This window comes from Rousettus aegyptiacus, unplaced genomic scaffold (assembly GCF_014176215.1).
Source record: "Rousettus aegyptiacus isolate mRouAeg1 unplaced genomic scaffold, mRouAeg1.p scaffold_m13_p_4, whole genome shotgun sequence".
Taxonomy (NCBI): domain Eukaryota; kingdom Metazoa; phylum Chordata; class Mammalia; order Chiroptera; family Pteropodidae; genus Rousettus; species Rousettus aegyptiacus.
The window spans coordinates 55,637,298-55,643,775 of NW_023416307.1; the positions used below are offsets into that span (position 1 = coordinate 55,637,298).

The 6,478-nt window shown below is 40.7% G+C and overlaps 1 pseudogene; it reads left to right on the plus strand.

Annotated features, from left to right (window-relative positions):
* The first annotated feature begins 6,327 nt into the window (after positions 1–6,327).
* On the plus strand, positions 6,328–6,448 carry LOC118602116 (annotated as a pseudogene).
* Positions 6,449–6,478: the final 30 nt, after the last annotated feature.

Genomic DNA, 6,478 nt, shown 5'->3' on the forward strand with positions numbered 1-6,478 from the left:
ACCATTACAAATATGAAAAGGATAGTTATATATATGTGTGTGTGTGTGTGTGTGTATGTGTGTGTGTGTGTATACACACACACAGATACACATACATATATACAGTCACACATTTTCTTCTGCACGTGCCTCGTCTCCATTCCCCTTTGAGAATTTGGATCTTTGAATCCTACCCTTTTTAGTTGTTGTTGTCTCAGTTTGTCCCTGTGTATGCTGAACGTTCATTACTATATTATAACAATTCATTTCTTATTATTTAAGCTTGTAATGACCTTTCCTTAGTAAGAGTTGTACTACTCTGCTTCTATTTGCCTTATAGTCACTTTACTCCTACTTATGTATTTTTGTTGTTGTTGTCATTTTGTTTTAGGTGAGCTGACCCCTTTCAGTATTACCTATAGTGCAAGTCTTGTAGTGGAGACCTCCCTCAATTTTTATATGTCTGGAAAGGTGTTAATTTCTCCTTCATATCTAAAGGAGAGCTTAGCTGGATATATTATTCTAGGCTGGTAGTTCCTTTCAGTTAAGTTTAAATATTTGATTCCATTTCTTTTTGGCTTTTTAGGTTTGTCCTGAGAAGTTCAATGATAATCTAATTGGCTTACCTTTATATGTTACCATTTCTTCTCCCTGGCTGCCTTGAGAATTCTATCTTTGTCGTTGATTTTTGATAACTTTAATACACTGTGTCTTGGTGAAGGCCTTTTTGGGTTGAGATAATTGGGTGTTCTGTTGAATTCTTGAATTCCAAGCTCCAGCTCATTCCTCAGATTTGGGAAATTCCTGTCCACTATTTGAAAATGCTTTCTAGTCCCTGCTCCTTTTACTCACCTTCGATAATGCCCATTATTCTTATGTTTCCTCTCCTGATGTTATCAGCTAGTTCTTGTATTTCTCTTTCATTATTTTTCATTTTTCAGTTTCTTTAAACTTCCTTCTGATTTATTTCTAGATTTCTGTCTTCATTATCACTGATCCTTTCCTCCATTTGGTCAACTCTATTTCCCAAGCTCGCTGTTTCATTTTTAACTCTTGCAGTGTGTTTTTCATCTCCAGAAGTTCTATTTAATTCTTTTTGAGGGGTTCAATCTCCTTGTTCTCCTCATCTAGTTGTTTTTCCAATCCCTGAAATTGTTGATATGATTTGCTTTTGATCTCATCGAGTTTTATCAGAAGTACCATCCTGAATTCTCTGTCATTTAAGTTGCATATTTCTATGTCTGTAAGCTTATTTTCTGGAGATTTTTCTCTTTCTTTCTGAGATGCCTTGTCACCTTGGTTGTTCATGGTGTTTAATGGACTATTTCTCCACCTGGACATTAATGTAAAGGTCCATCTGTAGTCTGTTGCAAAGAAGGCACTTTTCTTTTGGTTTCCAAGAGGTGACATCTAAGCCTCTTGGATCCCTGCTTTATATAATGCCTTAAAGTACCTGTAGTAGCTCTTATGTGCACATCCCATGCTTAGAATGTGCTGGTGGGCAGTTTAGGTGTTTTTTGTTGAGTTTTAGTTGTTCATCTTACTGTTTCAAGAGCAGAGATCTGGGGAAGTCTCTCAGTATGCTGCCATGTTTTCCATTTAAATGTGGCTCATAGTGCTGGTCACCCACTGGAAATTGAAACAGGCCACTCACAACGATGGCCACCCAGCTGTGAACATTTGGTTCTGAATCACTTGGAGCTGAGCTTGGCAACAAGCAAATAATACTCAGCCTAGGCAGTCTGCAGTTTGGGCGAGGTGGGGTCTCAGACAGTGGCTGTTGGATCAAAACAGCCTTAGTCTTGCTGGAAATTAGTAACAATGGTAAGTTCCCGCAGAGGACCCAGATCTCAGCAAGACCTGCTGGGTCTGGGACTGGCCCACAAGTTCCTGATATCTTTCTAAGTTTGTGTTGGCAGCAGCGATCTGCCTGACCTTATCTCTGAAATGGGGCTCACAGCCCCTGTTGCTGCTGGGATTAGAAACGCTGCTCACAACAATGGCCTCCCCACTGTGAATACTTCACTCTGAATCACTCAGCTCAGGGCTTGGCATCCAACCATAAACAACTGCCCCCAGCAGTCTGCAAGTTAGGCTGACCAGGCTGATCCCCTCAGACCAGCAGCTCCTAATGGCTTTGTGGGAGGGATCTGCACAATCCTGCCGGCATGGTCTGTAGGGGGTCTGGACTAAGGCACAATGGTAGCTGCCTTTCCAGCCCTCTTTCTGACTCCAGTTAATACTTTTTCAGAATAAATCCCACGCAAACCTCAGACCCGGTGCTGATGTCCTGAGTGAGTGTCTGCAGGTCAGAAAACCTTTGTGCGGGTCCTTTAAAAGGACTCAGTCACCTACCATCTCACCCAGATGGCCGGAACCCCCTCTAGTTTCTACAGTCAGAGCGATCGGAATCTCCTCTTACCTGGGCTGGGGAGCCTCCAGGTGTGACCAGGACACCCTCTCCTTCAGGAGATCCTCTGCAGCCTCTCTCTCTCTCCCGGTGATCCCCCATCACCCCCGGGTGCAGGTCCAGCCTTATTTGGGACTTTGCCCCTCCTACCGGCTTCGATGTGGCTCCTTTATATTATCAGATGTAGGTGTTATGATCAGCTGGACTTCAGGTGATTCTCCATGTTGATTAGTTTACAATTTGGTTGTAATTTCAATGCGGTCGTGGGAGGAGACGATCCCTGCTTTTACCCAGTGCACCATTTTCCTGCTCCCTACTACATATTTTTAATGAGATCATAATATTAATTTCCTTTTTCTCTTAATGTATTTTGCCATCAGTGAGTATAGTTCTTATAATGTGATTTGTGTTGGGTATCTATAAATCTATTCTGTGGCTTCCCATAATTTAATCAATTATCTGTTGTTTGTACATTTATTCATAAAACAAATGTCTTATATAATGTCTGCTATATGTCAGATACATTTAGGAAGTGGGTCTTAGTCTTGAATAGGATACATACCAGATACCTAAATTATTTCTGATTTTTGGGGGGAGAAGTGTATTTTTTTGTTGTTGTTTGAATATTCAGTGCTATGATGAATATTCTATGATGCTTTCCTAAAAAGAATGCATGTGCGACTGCATCCAGGGTTCTTTCTTTAGCTATTAATAACTGCTAAATGATATATAGTTCCATCTGTGTCAATTGTGGAGCTTTTGACAGCAAGTAATAGAAAACCCTCAGCAAGGAAAGCTCACACAACTGAAAGTCCAGCATTAGGGTGACCTCTATGTGTGATGATATCATAGACTCAATGATGTCACCTAAGACTGATGTTATTTTCATCTCAGACCTCTCTCTTTCGGGACTGATGAAGTCAATCATCTGCTGTAGTGTTCAAGCCTCACAGAAGAGTGAGAAACCATTCCCAAGGCATGAGTTCTCTTTTTTTATGTATATTTTTATGGACCAATAATAGTTGTCAGTGAAATGTCTTATGCTAATTGGCTTAAACAGATCCCCTGCTCCCTTCAGATAGGTTAGACTTCAGAACAAAACTGTAATAATGTTATAAGTAGGAAGAGGAAAATGGACATGAGTAGGTGACCAGTTTTCCACTAAACCATCTTGTTTACTTACGTAACAACCAGGTCTTCCTAAATGGGAAAATTGAGTTTAGAGGAGCAATTCCTCTCATAGTTTACTCAAACTTTTGGGAAAATTATTGCTAGAACATAAGTAGTCAGATGTTCAGTTTTCATAGAACAAGACGTTTATATTCAGAGAACTGTTCTGCGAAGGGTAGTCATCAAGAAGATTCTGAGGGAAATAACCTGAATCTGGATACATTCACCTGCAAGTACCAGGATCCCAGCTACAATGGTTTAAGGAATAAATATATCTCCTGTTTCAAAGTCTGGAGGTTGAAATTTTTAGTTTTGAGACAATGACTTATGACATTTTCAAGGACTGAGGCTTGTTCTGTTTTTCTGTTCTTTATTCTTCTTGTCCTTAGGCATATCATATCTCATGGCTACGGTAGCTTCAAGCATTATCACACTACTGTATGCAAGCCAGAATGAAAGGTAGCAGACCTCCTGGCTGTTTTTGTCAGGGATTATACTTTTCCCAGGCTCCCACACACACTTTCTCATATCTCATTGGCTCCATGCCCACTGAAATCTGTTGTCATCGATGGGAATGGAATCTGGTGCTTGGCTTTGGCTAGTCTTATTTCAGGCCCTGGCAACTGGGGAGAAGCTTACCTTCCTTAACATATTGCCAAAGCAAAGCGAGAGTTCCAAAACTAAGGCTGCTATAAGATAGGCAACCAGTAATGTCTGCTTAAGGCCAACTTGGCAATCTGTATCCAAAGCCCCTGTTCTATTTTAATATCTATAGTAAGAAAACATCATTCTCAAACTCAGCGTTTCTCAAATTATGTGTGGTGAAAAACCAGCTTTAATTTTTTCCAGTTCACAGCTCGATACTAGGAAAATGGAAAATAGATAAATACACACACACAAACACACATACATATTTTAAAAATGTACACTATACAAGGCCAAAACGTTTTTAAAAATTTAAAGACCTTACATTTCACTTTCAAATGGCTATAAAAAAATGTCTAAATATTCTTAATTTCTGCCTTTATCTCATCAAGGACCAGCAACAGTTCACAGACCAGCATGGTTCATGACGACACTTGGCAAGGCACTGTTTAGCCAGCTGACTTCATAATCTGACCCCAGCCTGCCTCTCCTGCCTCATGTCTTATTGCTCCCTTTGATTCACCTACAACAAGCTGTTCTGTTACCAGAATATGCCATATATTTTTGTTTTACTTCTGGATTTGACTTCACATTCTGTTCTCCCTGGAACGCCCTCCCCCAGCTGGGGAACACCAACTCATTTTTTTTGACCAGTTTAAATGTTACCTTCTCCGTGATAGTTTTCCTGAATTCTTTGCCCCTCCATCAGTGCTTCCTCTGAATCCCAAGTATACTTATTTTATTGGATTATGATTATTTCCGGGTCAGCCTTCCTCATTAGATCAAAAGTTCCTTGAAGGTGATAATTGTCTTGCTCATCTTTATATCTCCTGTTCTTGGAGCACAAACTTTGCCCTAAATAAATGTTTACTGAATTGGATAGACTCAACAAATGAGACCTCTGTTTCTTTCCTTTTATTCTCTCCCAAGTATTTTCTACTGTGCTTCTGCCTGCATGTTTGTGGATTTTCTTATAAGAACATACCATTTTGACACAAATTTTTTTCCCTCCTCTGTCAAGTCTGGATTTAAAAACAAGATTTAACTTTCCATTGTTGTATTCCCATCATAGGTTCTGTCCTACAAACATCAATGTCACTAGCACTGCAGATAGCCTGTGGCATTTATGAACCCATGATGCCACCCCAGTGGTGTGCTCAAATCCCCTGTAGCAATAAGTGAGCTTGTATGTGGATACATATAAACTTCCAAAAATACATAGCAAGATGGCACAGAATTTTTAAGATCAAAATGACCTAGTCTTTAGTTCTTATTCACATACTAGCTCTATGACTTTGGGCAAGTTCCTTAACCCCTCTGAGCCTGTTTCTTCCATTGAAAAAAAAAAAAAGCATGAGAGGATGACGTGAGGAAATAATTGCTTGATAAACGTTAATATTCTCTGCTCAGATGAGCACATGTATGGACTGACGAGGAAAGCGGGCTCAGAACAGTAGTCAGTGGGTTCTGCCTGTCTCTTTAAAGGGTCGGGGCCAGCCCATTCTTCAGGCTTGCTGAGAAAGATGACCTGCTTTGAAATTCTATATTGGGCAAAGCCTTGGTTGCTTCTCTGTTCCTGTGCTTCTGATTTCCTTGCTCATAGCTGGCAGGAACAGCTACATTGGCAGCACAAGGGGTGCATGACTAAGGTTGAGGGATGAGCAGCTGCTGCTTGTTAAAGTGGGTGGTTTGTCTGGGAGGCAAGCAGGTGACATAAAAGCAGCATATGAAAATCCCCAAACTCCACTGCTGAGATGACATCACAGATCCAAACCACCGTTGTGAAGGAGGCTCTGGGGGAGGTCTTGCCTTCTCTAGGCACTCTCCAACTCTTTTCCTTTATCACTAATTTTACCCCCATCTTAACTTTAGAAAGGAGACGATAAGGTGCACATTTGTTGATTTTAATTAAATAAGATAAAAATTGGCTTCCTTCAACATGTCATGCCTTTTCACTCCTCTGTCCCTGACTTCTGCTGTTCTCACCACTAGACATGCTCTTCTCCCACTACCTACATGGTTGATTCAACACCTATACCTTTGATCAAATGTTGGCTCTTACATCTTCCTTCCTCTATGTTATCCTCCCTTCTGGGCTGCCACCTCTCTTTAAACTTAACCCAGTCTACAGCCATGCTACCCTGAACACGCCTGATCCCATCTAATCTTGGCTGCTAAGCAGGGCCAGTCCTGGTTAGTACTTGGATGGGAGACCACCTAGGTACAGACCAGGTGCTGGAGGCATAAAAAATAATAATATTAAATAAGTAAGTA